General features: G+C 47.6%; 1 protein-coding gene across 5 annotated transcripts in view; it reads left to right on the plus strand.

Moving 5' to 3' along the window:
- LOC138513218 (phytanoyl-CoA dioxygenase, peroxisomal-like) overlaps positions 1–22,209 on the plus strand; it is a 266,335-nt gene that overhangs the window by 62,975 nt on the left and 181,151 nt on the right. The window contains exon 1 of one of the 5 annotated variants that reach the window (XM_069627876.1): positions 20,123–20,162. The exons of 2 other annotated variants lie outside the window; for them this stretch is intronic. The gene's annotated coding sequence lies outside the window, so the exon portion shown is untranslated. Of the gene's footprint in view, positions 1–20,122; positions 20,163–22,209 lie in introns of those variants that run through there. 2 more of the 5 variants (XM_069627875.1, XM_069627877.1) reach the window with 2 other exon arrangements.

A 22,209-nucleotide genomic window follows, 5' to 3' on the forward strand; every position in this document is an offset into this window, starting at 1 on the left:
CCATATAAAAAAATGCCCTGCACTCACTCTTTTACTGTAATGTCCCTTCGTCCTACTGCGTCCGTCCACTGTCGTTCCAGGCTGCCGATTTTCAGTGAAGTGATTACGCTGGAGGCATCCTTTTTTTAAATTTTTTTTTTTTATTATTTATTATTATTTTTTTTTTTTTAAATGGTACCATCCACTTCATTGTACATGGCTATTAAATGTGTTGTTTTCTTTTCCCAGCTTCAGGTTTCCATATTTACTTATTACTACTTATAATATCTTTATGTCCTTCTTCTACGTTGCACACTTTTTGTATAAGACAATAGTACATTTTCAGCTACCCCCCCCGCCTCTTTGGGTAATGTTGATCCTGTCCAACCCCGTCCGCAAAAAGGCGCTCAGTCTGTCTCTTTAGAATATAAATAGGGAGGGGGTTCTGTATGTTCTATGTTAAATGTATGTCAAGTACGTAGATTATACCACATATCTCTCAAAATCATATGATTAAAGTCTATATTCTGCCCAACAACTTCACACAATCAAAAACCTACACAATTCCCTACAAAAAAAACTTTGTTAAGGGGACGTTCTGGTTCAGTTTCCCTCCCAAAAACCAGTGAAATTCACTACAAAAAAAACTTTGTTGAGGGGGCGTTATGGTTAGGTTGCCCTAACAAAAACCTGTGTAATTAATTAAAAAATAAAAATCAAATTAAAACTGAAAAACCGCTGAAATTCACCAGTTAAGGTAAACTAAGCCCCCATACCTGCCATCACCAGTGTGCACTGCTAACATTAACACCCAGAACATGAACGACGGCACCACAAATATTATTGATGACATCACTGATGACATCACATGTGTGCCTCACTTATTTTGGTGCATTGAAAAATGTAGGCTAGGTGGTTTTATTCACTGACCAGCACAATATGAAAATTGAAAAGGTGCTTTATAGCAAAACGATACCCTTGTTGTGTGTTCTTAAAGTACTTTCCTTAGGGTCTGGTGTCAGCTCATGTTGCACATGCATGGGGCAATAGAAGGCCTCAAACACACAATTAATTTGTATAGAGGAATATAAACTGTGGGATGCTAGTTCTTTCTATCCTACTTCAGTTTCCCTGTATGTGCCACTCAGTTATATGCTTTGGGTCATCATATGTATTGTTTGTTGTAGCACAATTGTGTATTAAGTCTAGATTTGTGAGCTAGTTATTACATCTGTAACTTTACACAATCACCCCTGACATCTTGCTACCAACATAATAGAAAGAACCCCTTGTAGGTAGGGACTTTTTAGGAATATTTTCACATGTGATGTCATCAGTGATGTCATCAATGATATTTGTGATGTCATCAATGATATTTGTGATGTCATCTTTGATGTCCTGGGTGTTAGTCTTAGCAATGCACGTAGATGGTGTGAGTTATGGTTGCTTAGCTTACTATAATGGGGGAATGTGCAGTGGTGTTTGGTTGCACTGTGAAGTATAACATTCCTATGGTGACATTTCTTTACTGAATGTACATATATATGTATAGCAGGGAAGGAAAAGAAAGGGGCTAAACAAGTGATGTCGTCATTGATGTCATCATAGACATTTGAGATGACATCTTTCATGGTCTAGGTGTTCGTGTTAGCAATGCACAGGGGTGGTGGCAGGGTTGGGGGCTTAGTTTACCATAACTGTCGAATTTCAGGGGTTTTTCGGTTTAATGTGAAGCATAAAGGGGAGGAGGAACGTTTTTTTTTAGTGAAGTGTACAGGTATTTGTTAGGGCAACTTAACCATAACGTCCCCTCAACAAAGTTTTTTTGGTAGTGAATCTTAAATATAAGTGTGAACGAAAACATAACGGTCACTGTAGTGAGCGTCTAAATATCGTCAGTGGTACTAGTAACCTAATTGTACGGATATATGCTGTCATCAAAAATGCCCCTGTAGCATGTGTCAAAATCTTTACTCCACCATTGGTGATCCCAACACTGCCAGTGTCAAAATGGTCTATTTGTAAAATGCATGCCGAAACATACCTCTTAAAATGCGGTGGCAAAAAAACATTGGAAAAAACATTATGTCTGATATGTGGCAAGAACCGAAGTGTGGAAAAACAGTGTTATATCTTACATAACTAAAAGCCACAGCCACTCAGAGAAGATAAACTCACCAATTGTATAAATAACAGTGCCACCCGCACTACGTTTCCTCGATGTTTGCAGTTCCATTTAGGGGGCCTGTTTTATGACATCAAAAATGAGTGACGTCAGGGAATGATTCAGCTTCACCATTCATTGCGCTCATAACACGTTACCGTACTGCGGGGCAGATACCACAGCTTAGTGCGCACGTATGCGTGCGAAAGAAGTAAAAAAATGCATGCGTTTAAAAATTGTAAATTAATGTACTCAAGGTACGTGTTTACATATCCACGTTATTATGTCTGCCTCGAAACTTGTGATAGACAAGGAAGGACCTGCTTGCCTGTGAGCCAAAGCGGATATGCAAAAGCTAATATGCTGACTGTTCCAGTAAACGCTTCTCGCCGATAGATAGTATGTTATTGCTGGTGTTGTATGGTATCTTGCATCCCCATGCAGCATGAGGGAGGCAGTGTTCGACAATCTTCGGAGCCACACTCACTTGGATACCCCGCCCACCCATAAACTATATATGTCCTCGAACCCAAGGAATGTTCATTAACACTGCCGTTTTGAAACGCTAAGAACTGACTACATAGAAAATGTTGATGTGCCTAAAATGACTGCATCAAAATAAAGTGCAAAATCGGTGCTTGTATCTGTTCGACCATGGCTCTGTCACGCGGACGCTCTGACACTGACCAAAGGGAGCACAGAGTAGGGTGTCTGTTTCACTCAGGCAGCATGTCATCAACAATGGCTAATCCCCCACACTAACGTGAGATGGGGGTTTAGATTCTATTAAAGACAAGGAGGCGAGTATTATGCATTACAATCTTTACTCTGAAACCACAGCAGCAAAGAAAAAACTTCTACAAACAAAAAAGTTGTAATGAACAGAACTAAATAGAGTTCAATGTCAATGTAAGGGAGATCCCCAGTCCATCATGGAGGACAGGTCATGCACTGCAGCAGACCAATGAGCATGGACCCTTCCTTATATAAGTCCATTACTCTAAACCTAACTCCTCTTTCTGTAGCTGTCTTGAACCAGACGACCACTGCACAGATCAGATGATCAACGATGATGATAAATCCAGCAAAGCTCTCATACCACGCACTCCACATCTTGTAACTGTGAGCCACACTCCTGATCAGAACCTCAACTCGTAGCTGTAAGAACAACAAGCAAGAAGGGTGGGTGGATGGGAAGAAAAACAAACCAAAGAATGTTCTCTCTTGAAACACCTGTGTATATGCGTGTCATAACTGCCATATCATATCACATCAAGGGTGGGTGGGATAATACTCGCCTCCTTGTCTTTAATAGGATCTAAACCCCCATCTCACGTTAGTGTGGGGGGATTAACCATTCTATAACAAGACAGGAGGCTCATATTATGCAGGTTTGAAGCCCTTGCATCCCATTAGTACAACATGATCAATACAATAGTGACAATATAATAAAAATAATAGGAGAAGAAAATGTTTTAAACGTTTTCATTTGATCAATCAGCTGACCGCAAGAGTATTGCCGCCCAAGGTTAGGCTGCCCGAATAACTGTCTTATAAGGCATAGCCAAATCCACTGCAAGAAAAACAACTGGAAGATGTGCCAATTCCAGTGTTCCTTATAGGCCACCAAAACCAACTGGTTAAAAAGAGGGTGTGGGGGGGACACTGAACAACGTTTTCCTATACTAATAGGTTAGGAAAAAAACCCATCGGAGTAATAAACTCCTCTGTTGTGCAATCAAACATTTAAAACACTTCAATTCATACCATCTTTGGGAACCTAGATAGCAAACAAAAGAAGATAAACACATAGCTCTCCTGGAGATAAAGAAAACTACCCCTTAGGGGGTAAAAGCTTTGTATGTTCCATCCCATGCGTTAAAGGAAGATATCGTATTAGAAACAGGACATGTCACATAACTGCACTGGGGAACCAAGTGGGAAAGACAAATCTTCATAAAAGGTAAAATGGGAGTAAAAGGTCATTTTTAAAAAAATCTGTAATAGGACAAACTATCCTGAGCGGAGCTGAAAAGCAATAGACTTAACACACACTTGTCCCCAGACATATGTGTATACTAAGAAAGGTATGTGAAAGGTATGTCTTCTGGAGGCAGAAGCAGAATGGAAGAGAGGGGCCCCACCTGAAAAGTTAAACCTGCCAAACCGCCAAGACGGAGAAAAAACAGATCTCCCAAGCTCTTGAAGAAGGACTCTGCTACCATGACAAAAGGAAGATATTTACAAAAACCTCACCCTTAGGAGACCAAACATGGCAAGGAGAAAAAATGCATCTTACATCCAATCGCGACCATTATAGTGATATCTGAACCCCTTTGTAGATGTGCCAGGTGCTTGGACCTTGTCCCCTCCTCCATGGTTGATAAATCCCCTAGAGGATCATAAACTAACCGAAGGAGGACCACCAAATTCCATAGTCTTAGCAAAGACTCTAAACTGCAAAGAACTGATCACTAAACAGTTAAAATGAAGTTGCTCACCAGAAGAGGACTAACCTCTATCTTAGCCAATCTGAAGAACCTTGAAGCCCCCAGCACCCTGTGCTGGCACCCTATTGCAAAACAATCTCCTATGAAACCCCAAAAGGTCTACTTGCCATGCAGGTGACTAGGAGAGCCAAGTCATTAACTAAATATATCCCAGCCCTCTGGAAATCGCACTGACAGACACCTTCTGAGATAGTTACTGTAGAGACGTCGGAACGCCTTGTGATAGAGGGCCGTAATAACTTAGAAGTTAGATGAGTAGCACTCCCAGACCCCTCGATCCCCACCAAGGGATATTGTGCCTTCCCAAAGGAGGAGAAACCTCCCCCACTATCTAAGGAAAACCTTGCAACCCAGAAGGCGGCTACCCTGAGGACCACACTAAAGCCCCGCATTACACCCTTAAAATAAATACACTCTTGCACTTCTAACCAACCCCCTGACCGTGGAAGGGGGCTCCGCTTAACTTAGTGAAACACCAAGAATTTGGCACAAAGGAAAGTATACTGACGGAAGGGAAATGCTCAGTGCGAGTCTGCACTGTCATGAGCCAGAACTCCTGTAAAAGGAAAACGGAAACCATCAGGTGTTACTCTAAGAGGTGTAATATTATGATGCAATCTCCCCCAAGGATGACGGGAAGGGGAATGAGGGGGAAAGGACTTTGGGATAATTATCATGCGCCGAAAATGAAAGGTTGTGAAAGAATACTGGGACCACTGTCCCTTCAAACACAGGCCTGAGCCTCCGTATGCATGTAATGCTGACTGGCCTATCTGGGGATCAGGCAAGGACAAAAATTAAGCACATTGCTCATAGCAAAAATAGCACTTATATAGTGCTACGAACCCTCAGGTATACGAGTGTTGCTCATCATTACTACCAGCGGTGTGTGGTGTGAGGAGTTCACTTATCGATCTCAACAGGATGAAAGACTGATTTAGACCTTACAAAATTAGTAACCTGCATCAGTAGGCTCTGCACAGATCTGAAAGCAAGCACTCTATTCGCTGCACTGTATTCAAAATATAAAATGAAAGAAACTAAACAACTTTCTTGAGGGTACAGAACCCTGCTTGTACTCCTCAAGCAGAGGAGAAATTATAACACACCGCTAGCATATTAGCGGAAAACAGGCCAAGCCATGGGAGGAAAACCATGGGGCGGGGCTAGAAAGATAATAATTGGTAACCCGTCCCTCTGATACCAGCAAGTGTTTCCAAACACTTAATCCAAAACAGAACCTGACTGCTCAACTTTCCTTACAAATTGTATAATGAATGTCATAATGGGACAAAGAGTAAGGGAAACACGCCACCCTCTAAAGAGAGAATCAAGCCCTGCAGCCCTCAATAGGGACATAAAAGTACAATTTTTCTCCTCCTCATGTCGAGTGAAAATTCTGCAACTTAATCAACACGGGTACTGTGTGGAGCAATTGTTATTGGGGAAGGAAATGCCTAAGGAAACGGACTGAGTTGTCCTGAAACTAACTAACGTAAAGGGTGACAGAATATAACTAAAAGCTGAAGGTTAACACTTGAGATATGGCTAAAGAGGGAGGTACAACCCCCGAAATGGGTCCGTTTACAACCATCTCTGCACACTCTTTTCTTTAAAGTACTTAATGGTAATATAAAATAATATAAAATGCCCAAGGAAGTGGGGTTACGCCCCCACAGGAGTCCAAACCCCAGCCCCTTATAGAAGCTGAAGCTTACTGAGCTATCCGGGCTACTGACAATCCTGAAAACGTAAATGTGCTCCAGGCCCCTTAAATATATTGCTTAACAAAGAGTACACTGAGCAAGTGCACCTCCACTGCTCACCCTAGCAGGGTGTTGGGCCAGCAGTACATGAGGGGTTCACCTCGCAGAAGAATACAGGCAAAGCCTGCCACCGAGCAGGTTATGGCACACGTATCGTGAAGGTAACCACCAATGCCATCTGCCGCACAAACAAAGTTGCTGACCTTAAATGAGGAATACACTGAGCTAGTGTACCTCAAACTGCCCACCCTAGTAGGGTGTGGCAACCAGCAGTACGCGAGGGAGCACCTCGCAGTAGAACCCAGGCAAAGCCTGAAACCGAGCCAGTTATGGCCCGCTTACAGGGAAAATAATGACATCTGCCATATGCAGCACCTAAACAATGCTGCCGAACTAAGGGAAGAATACACTGAGCAAGTGCACCTCAAACTGCTCACCCTAGTAGGGTGTGGCAACCAGCAGTACACAAGGGAGCACCTCGCAGTAGAACCCAGGCAAAGCCTGAAACCGAGCCGATTATGGCACGCTTACAGGGAAAAATAATGACACCTGCCATATGCAGCACCTAAACAAAGCTGCCGACCTAAGCTAGAATACACTGAGCAAGTGCACCTCAAACTGCTCGCCCTAGCAGGGTGTGGCAACCAGCAGTACATTAGGGAGAACCTCGCAGTAGAACCCGGGCAAAGCCTGAAAACGAGCAGGTTAAGGCACACCTATAGTGAAGGCAAATCACCCATGTCATGAGCAGCGCTTAACATAAAACTGCAGACTGGCAGCGCATCAGGCACTTGTATGTTCCAAAATACATTACAAATATTCTTATTTAAAAATGTTTTATTAAAATTATATATAATCTTCCAAAAATATATATATAACCAAACATGTATTGGCCCTGGTGCCTGCTGCTCTATCATCGAGCTACCCTGCTTATGGAGTGCAGCAGACATTTCCCTACATAATATTACCATAGTCACTTGAAAAGAAAGAAAACACAGGAGGCGTACATTTAAAAATTAAATTAAATATATTACATGCTCCCTAACACGAACACTGCTGCCCTGCATTGGGCACAGAACCTGGGTCGCCAGCACTGCAGGCACCAAACATGCCACTACCTACGCCATTGTAGCACTGCTTCAACTGCACCTGGAACTGCCAGGCATTTCTCCACACAGAGGCCCGTGCGCGTAGGCCCCACAACAGGGCGAGTCCCAACAAACACAGAGGCTCCCGCACGCCGGGACTGAAGCTTAAACCACTTCTTTCACCCCGGCCCGCGAAGGCTATCAATGATATAAATCAAAGTAGCCTGTGCACGCTGGGTCTGAAGCAAAAGCTTCCATTAGACTGGCGCGCACAGTAATAAAACTAAGACCCAGCAAAATTGTATTTCATCCCTATTGTGGATGCGAACCTAAGCACTGCTGATATTGAGCCCATGGAACATTGCAGTGTGCTATCTCAACAGGCATACACGCTGCTATTTAACACAACTTATACCCAGAGGCAAACCAGCGCGAGGGCTGGCATTGTCAAAACAAAACAGTACCAGGAAATACATTATTAAAAGGAACTTCTATTTCATGAATTAACAACGGCTCAGTGGCAAACTATTTCCCACTTTAATAAGAGTGGCTCAGTGGCAGAGCAAACGGCCACACATGGCCTCACAGATACCATGCCTCATAAAATAAAGGCCCAAAATATATTAAATATAATTACAAATACAATTTGACATCCTTAATGTAACTATTAAGGCTTATTATTACTACTGACAAACATGCAAGACACAAACTGAAAGGAGTGACTTAGCTGTGGTGTCAGCAGCAAAGAAAGAGGAGTTAGGTTTAGAGTAATGGATTTATATAAGGAAGGGTCCCTGCTCATTGGCCTCCTGCAGGGCATGACCTGTCCTCCATGATGGATTGGGGATCTCCCTTACATTGACATTGAACTCTATTTAGTTCTGTTCATTACAACTTTTTTGTTTGTAAAAGTTTTTTCTTTGCTGCTGTGGTTTCACAGTAAAGATCGTAATGCATAATATGAGCCTCCTGTCTTGTCATAGAATCTGAATGAATCGGGCCCTTACGCCCACCTTCAATACACTGATTGGAGGATGCTGCTCTGAGCCTTGCAGCCAGGCCTAGTGTAGCCATCATTAATCGGTAGGTTTTGACAGGCAAATCGGTAGGCGGTAGGACTGCTTAAAAAACGGTATCCGGTATCCTACCGCATGAATCGGTAGGGTTGGCAAGTATGCATTAGTTGTTTTGTGCGCTACATTCTGATTGGAGGGGCTGCTCTTGGCTGTAGGGGGAACATAACAGCTCTTCATTGTTGTGCGGCAGCATTGATTGAGGCCCTGTGTGTGTGTGTGCTGTGCTGGCGGACACAGCACTGCAGACAGTGCAGAGAAAGTAGCACATCTGAGGTAGGGGAGCCTCCCCCACACCTCCCCTTAGTGACCCCACTGGTTCCATCCCAGAGCTCTTTGAAGTGTAGCTCTGAGAGACCCTATGTGTGTATCGCATGCTCTGTGATGCAAGTATGCCTTTCGTTGACCCATTGCATCTCACTTGTTGCTTTGTCGCATTCCCATCCGCCTAGCAACTATTCCTCCAGACAAAAATACCTCCAAGGTATCTCTTAAAAAAAAAGACGCACATGCCCACATCCCTTTTGTGACCTATCGACCCCCTGCAATACCTAAAGTCAGATTTTAAAAGTATTAATCAATATTTTTAGAATTTGTCCAGACCTGTAGGAAATAAACATGCTGTTTGGGTCTGGTTGAATCGTTAAAGGCGTTTAGTAGCACTTTAAACATCATATTTGGAGTCCTGTAAGGAATCTTTGCGCCCAAGAGGATTGTGGAAATGTTTGACATCACAAACTCGAACCCAATTTTAATAGTATTGTTTTCTATCTCTAACGTGTCTACGCAGTAATTTAAAAAAAGGTGATGTTCAAAAATGACCACGGCCACACAGCAGACCCGCCTTTGGCGTATCGTGTTCTCCGCCGCAGCCACACTTTGCCCAGCTGACAGAATGACAGGTGATATTTTTCGCGCTCATACACTTTTTTTTCACTATAAAGAAGTTTCGTCACACGCTTCCAGCGCAATGCCTTATGAAATCTCACATTTTCCCAAACCGTTTTACATTAATCACCTACTCTGCTGCTCGACTGCCGCAGGCGTCGTTCCTGTCAGGGGTAATATGTGGAATATTGTGACGCAGAACCCATTTTTTCTTCTTCTTCTTAATTATCAGATGCGTGGGCATACCCACTCAGGCGCTTCCCCATCCTAAAGGATGATGTGCACCAGACCCACCAATCAATATTATCTCCCATAAACTCACAACTCCTCCCACCGCCCAGTCTGCCTCACAAAATCCAACATCACACTGTTCCTCCTCCTGCCTCTCTCCCCGTCACCTCCCAGCAAAGCCTTCCCACTCAGCTCAGCCAAACCCAGCGCAGACAGCCCTCATCAATTCTCTCTCCTCAACATGTTTCTCACACCTAAGCAGAAAATGTCCCACAGTCTCAGGCACCCCACACACCGCACAATCCCTCGACTCACGCTTCCCTACGCGAAACAGACAGTCATTCAGCCCCACATGCCCTATCCTCAACCGATTCAGCATCATCTCCTCCCCCCTCCTCCATTCCAGGCTCCCCGCATCCACCTTCACCAACACTTTCCCACGAACACCAAACATCCACCTGCCCTTCACCCCACTCACCCATCTCTCCTGCCACTCTTCCATGACCCGTCTCACCACCAATCTTTACCTCACCCACACTCGACGCAGAACCCAGAGCGGGCCCTTTGGTGACATTGCGATGTCATCCGCGCAGGCGCACAGGAGAGGAAGGACGTCACGCGCGTGGGCGGGGCATGCCACACCCCTGCGCAGCACGGCTGAGCAGTGCACGTGTGTGTGATGCCGGAAATGCATCTGAGGGACAGGGCCTCTGAATCCTTGTCCTTTTTCTGTTTTTACCGTGTGTTCTGTCATGTTTTCTGCCCAGGAGTCCATGAGGGACTCCTGGCAGTGCAGCTCTCTTTTGGTTTGGTGAACAGACCCATGGGATACCCTTATGGCACCCATGGGTAGGGGTACAACCCTGTGCCCCTAGTGTATGTTTTTGGGCACCTGTGGGTGGCCCACAGAGCAGGGTATGGGCTGGTGGCAGCTCCATGCTGAATTTGACAGGTGCTCTGGGTGTCCTCCATTTTGGGATACCCAGGCCCTGCCATTGGAATCAGTTGATTCCTGATAGGAAACAAGATGGCCCCTGTGGCCTCTTGCTTTCTATTGCCTGTTATCTTGTTTTTCCCAAAGTCCTGGGAAGCCCTGACTCTGTCCCTTCCCCCTGACTGGCTGTTGGGTGGAAGTTCCATATATGGTGTTGTTGTAAAGGCCCAGCTAGACTGACTGGAGCCTTCCCAGTGACTGTATGTTATGGGTACCTCCTGTGGGTGGGACCTGGGTGAATGGAGTGTGTGACCAATATACACTCCTTGTTGTGGTTGTCTGGTTTCTGGCATGAGAGACAAAGACTGAGACAGCCCTGCCCGAAACTGGCCTGAATGCAGTGTGTAGTGTTGAATGGCTGGGTACTTGTCCCAATCCACATTCCTTGTTGTGAGTGTCTGAAAGGGAGGAGTGTGGCCTGAATGCACTGTGTGCCTGATTGGCTGACTGACTGCATGAATGCCCTTCTGTGTGATTGGCTGCTGTGTGTGTGCCAGCAGTGTGGATGAGAGACAGAATAGTATATCTGGGGACCTCTCACCACTGGAAATTGTTCAGAAGCATTCAGAAGCTGAGTCTCCACTCAAGAGTAACTGGATTTGCTGATCCTCGACGTCCAGCTGGAAGAAGAAGACTTGCTGTGGCATTTGCTTCGACGGAACTGAAGGTTGTCGACATCGTCGAGGACTGACCCAAGAGAGGACCTGGCTAGGCGCCCTCTTCCCGTGCTCCGAGGGACCATCGAGCACCGCTGAATCTTCGCCGAAGCGCCCTGGAAGTCAGACCCTCGAAAGGCTGCCGACCCGAGACGGGACCGCCGAGGAGATCGAAGTGAAGCACCCGGACATCGACGCTGTCGAAGTCCATTGCCGTCGACCAGGGTTCGCAGGTCTGTGTAACCGCTGGAGGCCCGTCGAAGTTGTGTTGCCCAGCCGTGGGAACCACTTGACGCCGTGCCGCCGACGACCGGAGCCGTCCGCTCCTTGCCTAAGAACATTCAATCGAAGGACTCTCTCGACCGCATCGTCGACCGCTTATCCTGCCGGAGAAAGTCGAGGACGACCAACGCGCCGAGGAGAAACCTGCCGGTGGGTTTCCCGCCACCCGACGACCCCAAAGACTCGGACGACTCGACGCCCTTGCTGGGCTCCCGTCTCTACAATCTTTGCGGTCCAGAACTATTGTCATCGAGGTGCCCCGCACACCTCCGCCTTGCAGGACGCCGACGCCCCGACGCCGACGAGCACCGCTCGGACGGAGCTGCCGCCTCTTCGACAACGTTCGGCCTCGTTCGTCGACGGACGTTCGACGCCCCGTGCCTCCCGCCTGAAAAGGAAGGCATTCAAGAAGGGCCGTCGATTCCCCGTCGCCGAACAGCGAGTCCCTCGACGCTTGTCGACGCCTTTTCGAGGAACTCGACTCCACCAGGTACATTGGGGGGGTAAAAACATTATAGGAGAGAAATAGACTATTGAACAATATCTGGACTGGGCTGGTGTTATATCTCTTTATTTTGCAGGTTGCCCAGGTGGGGGGATCTCCACACAGAACTGTGTCCAGTAGCAAGGGCCAGTATTCTGCCTATTGTTTCAACCCTCTGTTATCTCTCCTCTCTCTATTGCTGGTTTCCTTCTTATTGATCTGTGTGCCATTTCTACAGTATTGTGAATGCACTTTAGTGAGGTCTAATATTAGTGGTACCACTTTAGAATTGTAGATATTTACCATTGCTGATTTTCCTGAGCACAAAGTGCGTTATTGTGATAAGTGTACATAACCCTTGAATATTAATTATATAAAGACTGTGTTTTCAGTAATACAGTGTGTGGACATTCCTTTGTGGGGGCTTGGGGATACACTGTACTTAAGAACCAGCCTGCATCACCTCCCGAGAAGCTAGGCCTTGATTGCTCGCCCATCGCTACCGTATTAGAGAATCTTGGCTGGGGTCCTCTGTGCCTCCCCTCTACCATATAGAGAGCAGAAGTACAGACCCCCCCACCGGTCTTCTTTACAAAGCTGGTGGCAGCGGTGGGATGCTTATGGTTTTAAGACTCAGTGTATAACCGTGCCACTTACAAAATATCCGCACTTTTATTAGATTAAGGTTTGGGTGTGTACCAAATAACTGCATTACAAGCAATGGAGGCCATTGCAAATGGTAAATTGACTCGGATGAGCTTAGAGGCTCTCCAGAGTGCTTGTGAAGCCAGGGAGTTAGACTTTGTGGATAAGTCTAGGGCTGAGCTGATAGCTGCCCTGGTGGATTACCAGACTGATGGTGAAACTCTTGAGGAAGGGGGGGATGCAACCAGTGAGGACTCTGCCCCTGGGGTTGTCGCTGAATCTGTTTCTGGGAATGCCACCATTCCTGCTGCCTCTGTTCCAAACCCCAGCAATTCCATGGAACTTGAGTTATTGAGGATGAAGTTAGCCTTTGAATATCGCAAGTTGGAAATAGAAGCTGAGCTTAAGAAAGAGGAGCTGGCACAGCAAGTGGAACTCAAGAATAGGGATCTTGAACTCAGAAATAAGGACCTTGAACTCAAAAGCCAGGACACTGAATGTCAGAGAATCCAGCTAGAGAAAGCTAGAGTGGAGACTTCAGCTAGATCCAGTGAGAGTGTCAGGTCCCCAGCCACCAAGTTTATGAAAGATTTGGTTGGTGTGTTTGTGGAGGGTTCAGATATCCTCCAATGGATTGAAGCGTTTGAAATGGCTTGTGCAATTCATGATGTAGATAAAAGAGATTGGGCTAAGTGTTTGTTAAGCAGAGTGCCTCAAACTGGATATGACTGTATTCTGAAGCTGAGTGTGGAAGAAAGGGGTCAGTATGAGTGTATGAAGTCTGCTTTGATTGCCAAGTTTGGCAAGACACCTGCCCAATACCTTAAAAGGTTCAGGGAATTTAAGAAAAGAGAGAATGTGTCTTGGGTTGACTGGGTGAGTACTGCGCACATGAACATGATGGGGTGGATTGATGGATACAAGGTGAAAACTTTTGTTGAGTTGTCCCACCTCTTGTTTTTTGAGCATTTTTCTGAAGCCTGTTCACCAGAGCTGCGTCAGTATGTGGCTGACCAGAACATTTTGGACCCCTTTAAGCTGGCTAGGTTGGCTGACAAGTGGGTCTCCCACCGGGTGTCCCCTAAGGACTCCAGTGGGAAGGACAAGGACAAAGAAAAGGGGGCCTCTCAGAAAGCTGAGGAGTCCCAAAAGCAGTCACAGTCGGGTAAACCAAAACCTTCCTCTCCTAAGACCCAAAAATCTGGTGGGGATAAGTCCTCTGTGGGTGGGAATAAGAGTAGTGGTCCACCTGCTGCAAAGCAGGCTCCCAGTGGTTCCAGTACCGTACCCCGCACTCCTGGCACTTGTTGGGATTGTGGGGCTCTGGATCACAAAAGGGGTGACCCCAAGTGTAAAGGTAAGGCACTTGGAGTACAGGCTGTCAGCCTGACCTACCCTTACCCCGTGTCTGAGGTGGAGGCCACTGTCCTCCCCTCCTCTACAGGAATCACATTTGGTGCTCCAGTAGAGATTTCCTTAGTGTCCCTTGGGGCCTGGGACCAGTACGCAGAAGTACTGGCGACTATCCCACAGAACACCCGTAGATTTTTGAGAAGTGTCCTCTTGAATGGCCAGCCTTCTACTGGTTTGAGAGACACTGGGGCAAGCATGACAGTGGTGGACAGGACCCTGCTCAAGCCAGAGGACTATGAAGGTGCTCCTCTGCAAACCACCAGGTTAGCTGGTGGGCCTCCCAAATTATCGCCTGTAGCCCTAGTCACACTCATGATTGGAGACAAGACAGCAAAGCTTCCTGTCCTGGTTCAGGACAATGTCCCTGCTAACATTCTGTTAGGAAATGATCTAGTAGAGTTGGGGTTGATCTCGGATGGTCTTCCCATGACTGCTGCTGCAGTCACTAGGTCACAGGTGACACCGGGTCTGGCTGTGAGTCAGGTATCCGAGCCAAAGGCGAGGCCTAAGGCAAGAAGAAGGAAGACCAAGAAGGCCACCTCTGTGGAGGGAACACCTTCTCTTCCTGCTGTTCCGACAGCACCCAATGGGATCCATGCTCCGGACGGGCTGGGTCCAGCGGAAAACCCAAACTCAACTCCTGTGGGAGAAGAGACAGAAGACTCTCCTGTGGGAGAGGTTCTCAACCCGGAGGATCATCCCGACCTTCAATGCTTGTTAGCTGAAGGGGGACCCTCCCGGGCAGACTTCTGTAAGGGACAGAGAGAGTGCCACTCTCTCGAGGGCCTGAGGAAACAGGCCCTGTCCCAGGCACAAGGTGAAGTGCCTAGGACATTCAAGATTTATTGGGAGGGTGAGCTCCTTGTTAGTGAGCCCACCAAGCCCGAACCTGGTGCCCGCAAGAGGTTGGTGGTACCCCAGGTTTACAGGCCCTTCCTACTGCAGTTGGCGCATGAGGTGCCCTTGGCTGGTCATCTTGGGACCAAGAAGACTAAGCAGAGGCTCTCTGCCCATTTCTACTGGCCACGGATGGGAGTAGAGGTGGAGTCCCACTGCAGGACCTGCCCAACTTGTCAGTTGTCTGGCAAGACTGGAGGCAGGGTCATTGCCCCACTGCAGCCATTACCAGTGGTTGGCACACCATTTGAGAGGGTGGGCATCGACATCGTCGGTCCCCTTGACCCTCCCACTTCAGGTGGACATCGGTTCATCCTGGTCTTGGTAGATCATGCCACCAGGTACCCTGAGGCAATACCCCTTCGGACTGTTACTGCCAAGGTGGTTGCCAGGGCTCTCCTGGGCATTTTCACCCGTGTTGGATTCCCCAAGGAGGTTGTCTCTGACCGAGGATCCAACTTCATGTCTAGTTACATGAAAACCATGTGGAAAGAGTGCGGGGTAACCTACAAGTTCTCCACCTCTTACCACCCCCAGACCAATGGTCTGGTTGAGAGATTTAACAAAACTCTCAAGGGCATGCTAGGTGCTTTGGAAGAGCCCCTAAGGAGGAAATGGGATCTCCTCCTGCCATGCCTGCTGTTTGCTTACAGAGAGGTACCTCAAGAGGGTGTTGGTTTCAGCCCCTTTGAGTTACTCTTTGGACATCCCGTGAGGGGGCCCCTCGCCTTGATCCGAGAAGGCTTGGAAGCCACCCCTCCAGGTCCCGCCAAGCAAGTGGGGGACTATGTGTTAGGCCTCAGGCGGAGGATGACACAAATGATGGGTCAGGCAACAGCAAATCTCAAGGCCAGCCAGGAATTGAATAAGTACTGGCATGACCTGAAAGCTTCGCAAGTGGATTGGACTCCGGGACAGGAAATCCTTGTGATGGAGCCTACCAAGCCTAGAGCTTTGGCAGACAAGTGGACTGGACCCTTCAGGATCATCTCCAAGATGGGCGAAGTCAATTATCTGGTGGACATGGGAGCCTCTGGGGTAGCCCCCCAGGTATTCCATGTCAACAGGCTCAAGCCTTTCCACAGGCGAGCAGAGGTCTCATGTCTCTTGCTAGCTTCAGGGCAAGAAGAGGATGAGAGTGAGCCCCTTCCTGATTTGCTGCATAGCAACCCTCAGGATGGCTCAGTGGAGGGAGTACAACTCTCTCCCGATTTGACAACAGAGCAGCAGAGGGCCTGCCGAGCTTTGCTCCAGCAGTATGCCCCTCTGTTTTCACTGACACCGGGCCTTACACCGTGGTGTAAGCACGAAATTGACACTGGTGACAGTGTGCCTGTCAAAAGCAGGAGCTATCGTATGTCAGATACCGTCAAAAACCACATCCAGGCTGAGGTCGCCAAGATGTTGGATCTGGGTGTTATTGAACCCTCCACCAGTCCCTGGTCCAGTCCAGTGGTCCTTGTCCCCAAGGCAAGTTCCCCGGCGGGTACCAAGGATTGGAGGTTCTGTGTGGACTACCGAGGAGTCAATGCCGTCACCAAAACTGACGCGCACCCATTGCCCAGGGCTGATGAGCTCGTGGACACTATAGGTGCTGCCAAATTTGTGAGCACCTTTGACCTTACCTCAGGCTATTGGCAAATAGCTCTGACGGACCATGCCAAGGAAAAGACGGCATTCTCCACACCTGAGGGACTCTACCAGTTTAGGGTCATGCCCTTTGGGTTGAAGAATGCCCCTGCCACCTTCCAGAGATTGGTCAACCATGCGCTCAGTGGGCTGGAAGCCTTTTGTGTGGCTTACTTAGACGACATTGCCGTCTACAGTTCCACCTGGGAAGAGCATTTGACACATCTGGATAAGGTGTTGCAGGCCTTGAAAAGGGCTAACCTCACTATCAAGGCCACCAAGTGCCAGATAGCTCAGGGGAAAGTTACCTATCTTGGTCATGAGGTAGGAGGGGGTCAAATCCAACCTCTCTCCAGTAAAGTACAGGACGTACAGAACTGGGAGACTCCCACTACTCAAACCCAGGTGAGAGCCTTTTTGGGCCTCACTGGGTACTATCGCAATTTCATGGCAGACTATGGAACCATAGCTGCACCCCTGACAGCTCTAACTTCGCCCAAACAGCCTAGGAAGGTTAATTGGACTGAAGACTGTCAGAGGGCCTTTGGTGGCTTGAAAGAAAGTCTGTGTAGGGCACCTGTGTTGAGTGCGCCTGACTACAGCCGACCCTTTATCGTCCAGACGGATGCCTGCGACACCGGAATTGGAGCTGTCTTGTCCCAGTTAGATGACAAAGGGAGAGAACATCCTATCATATTCATCAGTAGACAACTCAAGGGTAGAGAACTTAGGTGGGCTACTGTTGAAAAGGAATGTTTTAGTATAGTTTGGAGCCTTAGGCGTTTTAGGCCCTACCTTACGGGGTCCACCTTCAAGGTCCAAACAGATCATAAGCCCCTGAAGTGGCTTATGCAGATGAAGGGTGAGAATCCGAAATTGCTCAGGTGGTCGATTAGCCTACAAGGGCTAGACTTCACCATAGAGCACAGACCAGGGAAGAGTCACGATAATGCAGATGGCCTTTCCAGAAGGTATGTTGACCGTCTGGATGAGGGTGTCTATCCCGTGGGAGATTAGGCACCCTCCACCTCAGTCTGGGGGGGGCGACTGTGATGCCGGAAATGCATCTGAGGGACAGGGCCTCTGAATCCTTGTCCTTTTTCTGTTTTTACCGTGTGTTCTGTCATGTTTTCTGCCCAGGAGTCCATGAGGGACTCCTGGCAGTGCAGCTCTCTTTTGGTTTGGTGAACAGACCCATGGGATACCCTTATGGCACCCATGGGTAGGGGTACAACCCTGTGCCCCTAGTGTATGTTTTTGGGCACCTGTGGGTGGCCCACAGAGCAGGGTATGGGCTGGTGGCAGCTCCATGCTGAATTTGACAGGTGCTCTGGGTGTCCTCCATTTTGGGATACCCAGGCCCTGCCATTGGAATCAGTTGATTCCTGATAGGAAACAAGATGGCCCCTGTGGCCTCTTGCTTTCTATTGCCTGTTATCTTGTTTTTCCCAAAGTCCTGGGAAGCCCTGACTCTGTCCCTTCCCCCTGACTGGCTGTTGGGTGGAAGTTCCATATATGGTGTTGTTGTAAAGGCCCAGCTAGACTGACTGGAGCCTTCCCAGTGACTGTATGTTATGGGTACCTCCTGTGGGTGGGACCTGGGTGAATGGAGTGTGTGACCAATATACACTCCTTGTTGTGGTTGTCTGGTTTCTGGCATGAGAGACAAAGACTGAGACAGCCCTGCCCGAAACTGGCCTGAATGCAGTGTGTAGTGTTGAATGGCTGGGTACTTGTCCCAATCCACATTCCTTGTTGTGAGTGTCTGAAAGGGAGGAGTGTGGCCTGAATGCACTGTGTGCCTGATTGGCTGACTGACTGCATGAATGCCCTTCTGTGTGATTGGCTGCTGTGTGTGTGCCAGCAGTGTGGATGAGAGACAGAATAGTATATCTGGGGACCTCTCACCACTGGAAATTGTTCAGAAGCATTCAGAAGCTGAGTCTCCACTCAAGAGTAACTGGATTTGCTGATCCTCGACGTCCAGCTGGAAGAAGAAGACTTGCTGTGGCATTTGCTTCGACGGAACTGAAGGTTGTCGACATCGTCGAGGACTGACCCAAGAGAGGACCTGGCTAGGCGCCCTCTTCCCGTGCTCCGAGGGACCATCGAGCACCGCTGAATCTTCGCCGAAGCGCCCTGGAAGTCAGACCCTCGAAAGGCTGCCGACCCGAGACGGGACCGCCGAGGAGATCGAAGTGAAGCACCCGGACATCGACGCTGTCGAAGTCCATTGCCGTCGACCAGGGTTCGCAGGTCTGTGTAACCGCTGGAGGCCCGTCGAAGTTGTGTTGCCCAGCCGTGGGAACCACTTGACGCCGTGCCGCCGACGACCGGAGCCGTCCGCTCCTTGCCTAAGAACATTCAATCGAAGGACTCTCTCGACCGCATCGTCGACCGCTTATCCTGCCGGAGAAAGTCGAGGACGACCAACGCGCCGAGGAGAAACCTGCCGGTGGGTTTCCCGCCACCCGACGACCCCAAAGACTCGGACGACTCGACGCCCTTGCTGGGCTCCCGTCTCTACAATCTTTGCGGTCCAGAACTATTGTCATCGAGGTGCCCCGCACACCTCCGCCTTGCAGGACGCCGACGCCCCGACGCCGACGAGCACCGCTCGGACGGAGCTGCCGCCTCTTCGACAACGTTCGGCCTCGTTCGTCGACGGACGTTCGACGCCCCGTGCCTCCCGCCTGAAAAGGAAGGCATTCAAGAAGGGCCGTCGATTCCCCGTCGCCGAACAGCGAGTCCCTCGACGCTTGTCGACGCCTTTTCGAGGAACTCGACTCCACCAGGTACATTGGGGGGGTAAAAACATTATAGGAGAGAAATAGACTATTGAACAATATCTGGACTGGGCTGGTGTTATATCTCTTTATTTTGCAGGTTGCCCAGGTGGGGGGATCTCCACACAGAACTGTGTCCAGTAGCAAGGGCCAGTATTCTGCCTATTGTTTCAACCCTCTGTTATCTCTCCTCTCTCTATTGCTGGTTTCCTTCTTATTGATCTGTGTGCCATTTCTACAGTATTGTGAATGCACTTTAGTGAGGTCTAATATTAGTGGTACCACTTTAGAATTGTAGATATTTACCATTGCTGATTTTCCTGAGCACAAAGTGCGTTATTGTGATAAGTGTACATAACCCTTGAATATTAATTATATAAAGACTGTGTTTTCAGTAATACAGTGTGTGGACATTCCTTTGTGGGGGCTTGGGGATACACTGTACTTAAGAACCAGCCTGCATCACCTCCCGAGAAGCTAGGCCTTGATTGCTCGCCCATCGCTACCGTATTAGAGAATCTTGGCTGGGGTCCTCTGTGCCTCCCCTCTACCATATAGAGAGCAGAAGTACAGACCCCCCCACCGGTCTTCTTTACAGTGTGTGCCTGTGTGAGGATTGCTGAAGCTATGAACACCTTGTGCGCATAACGGCTATACGCCCGGCATCATGCCAAGAGGTTTGTTTTAAAGAGTTGGCCCCAAATCTTTTTTGTGACAAAGGAGTTGGCTGAATTACTGGTTGTTCGAAAAGTATTTGTTTGAATGCCAATGATTGCAGTTATTTAATATTTCTGACAGTAGCTTATAACAAAACGTAACATTTTAAACTACAAATAACCAGTATACAAACAAAAAAATAGTATTAAGTGGAATCCGTATTTGGCACGTGTCATTGTAATTTTTATTAGTTTTTGGACAATACCTCCAAATATTTCATGAATTTAAACCTTAAACGGACTGGCATGAAAAATGTAAAGATTTGTTTTTCAAACAGTCCGTCCTTTTGAAAGCAGAACCATTTGCTTTCCTTGTGGACTTCTCAACCGGATTACGAGTGGTGCATGTTACCCCTGCAATCTGATTAGTCACCCCAGGTGCCACCCCATTATCCTAAACTTTGTGTGTGTGCGCGCGCTTGTACTTCATGCCACCCCTGCATGTCAGTGCCCTACTTGGGCCACCCCAGTCGAACGTCTGAACACGGCTGTGACCCCAGGAACTAAGGGCCCCAAGTGACTCAAAATATGTCATTCCTGTAATCTGTGAAAACATCAGAAAGGATAGAGCCAGGCTGGTTGGTTGATTGATTGATTTCTGGCAACCGAAATGTAGTTTAACTCTTGGCACCAAATAATCCAAGAATAAATAACACCAATTCAGGTTAACGATTCCCTATCCTTCCTGAATACAAATACCAATATAAAGACGTATAGTGTATTGGAAAACCAGTACTAGTTTTGTCTATCACTTGAAAAACATTCAATGTAAGTAATGAGCTATTTGAACAAAAAGTAATCACATTACTTAACTGATACATATGTAGCAACACATGTACAATAAGCTCCCTGCATATCTCTGTCCTACAGAACCATGTTTGGAGATTCTTCAGGGGAAATTATTGGATATATGGTGAGAGAAGAGTATTATGGATAACGTTCCATTAAGTGTGTGTGAGGAATAAAAAGCAGGCCATTATTGATGGGATCCTTTGTCATTGTTCCTTGGGGAGACCTATCTTCTCTACCTCCATAACTCGATTACTATATAGGCAATTGGGTTGAGAAGAACAAATTACTTACCCCTGGTAATGTTCTTTCTACTGTACGTTCCTCTCCTTTGATTGATTTATGTATATATTCTCCTGCTTTGCAGCTCTCAGAAAACGTTTTCCCAGCAGGGAGTGTCATGCACACTGGCGTCGATGGCCGCTGAGTTGTCTTTGTCACCGTATGTCACGTTGATGCGGGTACAAATAGTGCACTCTGCGCATTGTGACCTCAGTTGTCATTTTTCCCTTACACAGCCACGTGTGGGATTAGAGACAAGGATAGCTGTTCAAGCCTTAAAGGAGAGTCATTGTATAATCATATTATGGAGCTCCTTAACGGTGGGGTAGACAGAGAGTGATGAGGAATCTGTGGGAGGAACATCCAGTCGAAAGAACATTACCAGGGGCAAGTATTTTGTTCTTCTAATGGATTGGGTCCTCCCACAGATTCTTCATATTAGATACACTCCCATAGCAGCAAACCGTTATGGTGGAGGAGCAAGCTCCATGGCGATTATGATGCCACTTGTTGGAGGACAGCCCTACCGAAACGAGACTCATTTTCGGACACTGTGTGCAGGCAGTAATATTTGGCAAACGTGTGTATAGAGGACCATGTCAGGGCCCAACAGATATCCTTTACAGGTACCCCTCTTTGAAGAGCAGAGGTAGCTGCTACACCTCTAGTTGAATATGCCCTGAAGCCTTCAGGGATTTTCTTACCCGCTCTGGTGTAGCATTCAGAAACAGGAAGCACTATTCACCTATAGATAGTTTGCTTTGTTTTTTCCCTTGTCCGTTTTCAGGCCGATATACCCAATGAACAGTTGATTTTCCAGTCTGAATTTGTTTGCCCTGGCTATGTAAAACTTAGAGCCAAGCCTATGCAGCGTTTCTTCCTCCTTCGATGGATGTGGAGGTGGATAGAATGCTGGTAAATTGTCTGCAACAAGTGA

The sequence above is a fragment of the Ambystoma mexicanum genome, chromosome 12 (assembly GCF_040938575.1).
Source record: "Ambystoma mexicanum isolate Mex_15411 chromosome 12, UKY_AmexF1_1, whole genome shotgun sequence".
Lineage (NCBI taxonomy): Eukaryota > Metazoa > Chordata > Amphibia > Caudata > Ambystomatidae > Ambystoma > Ambystoma mexicanum.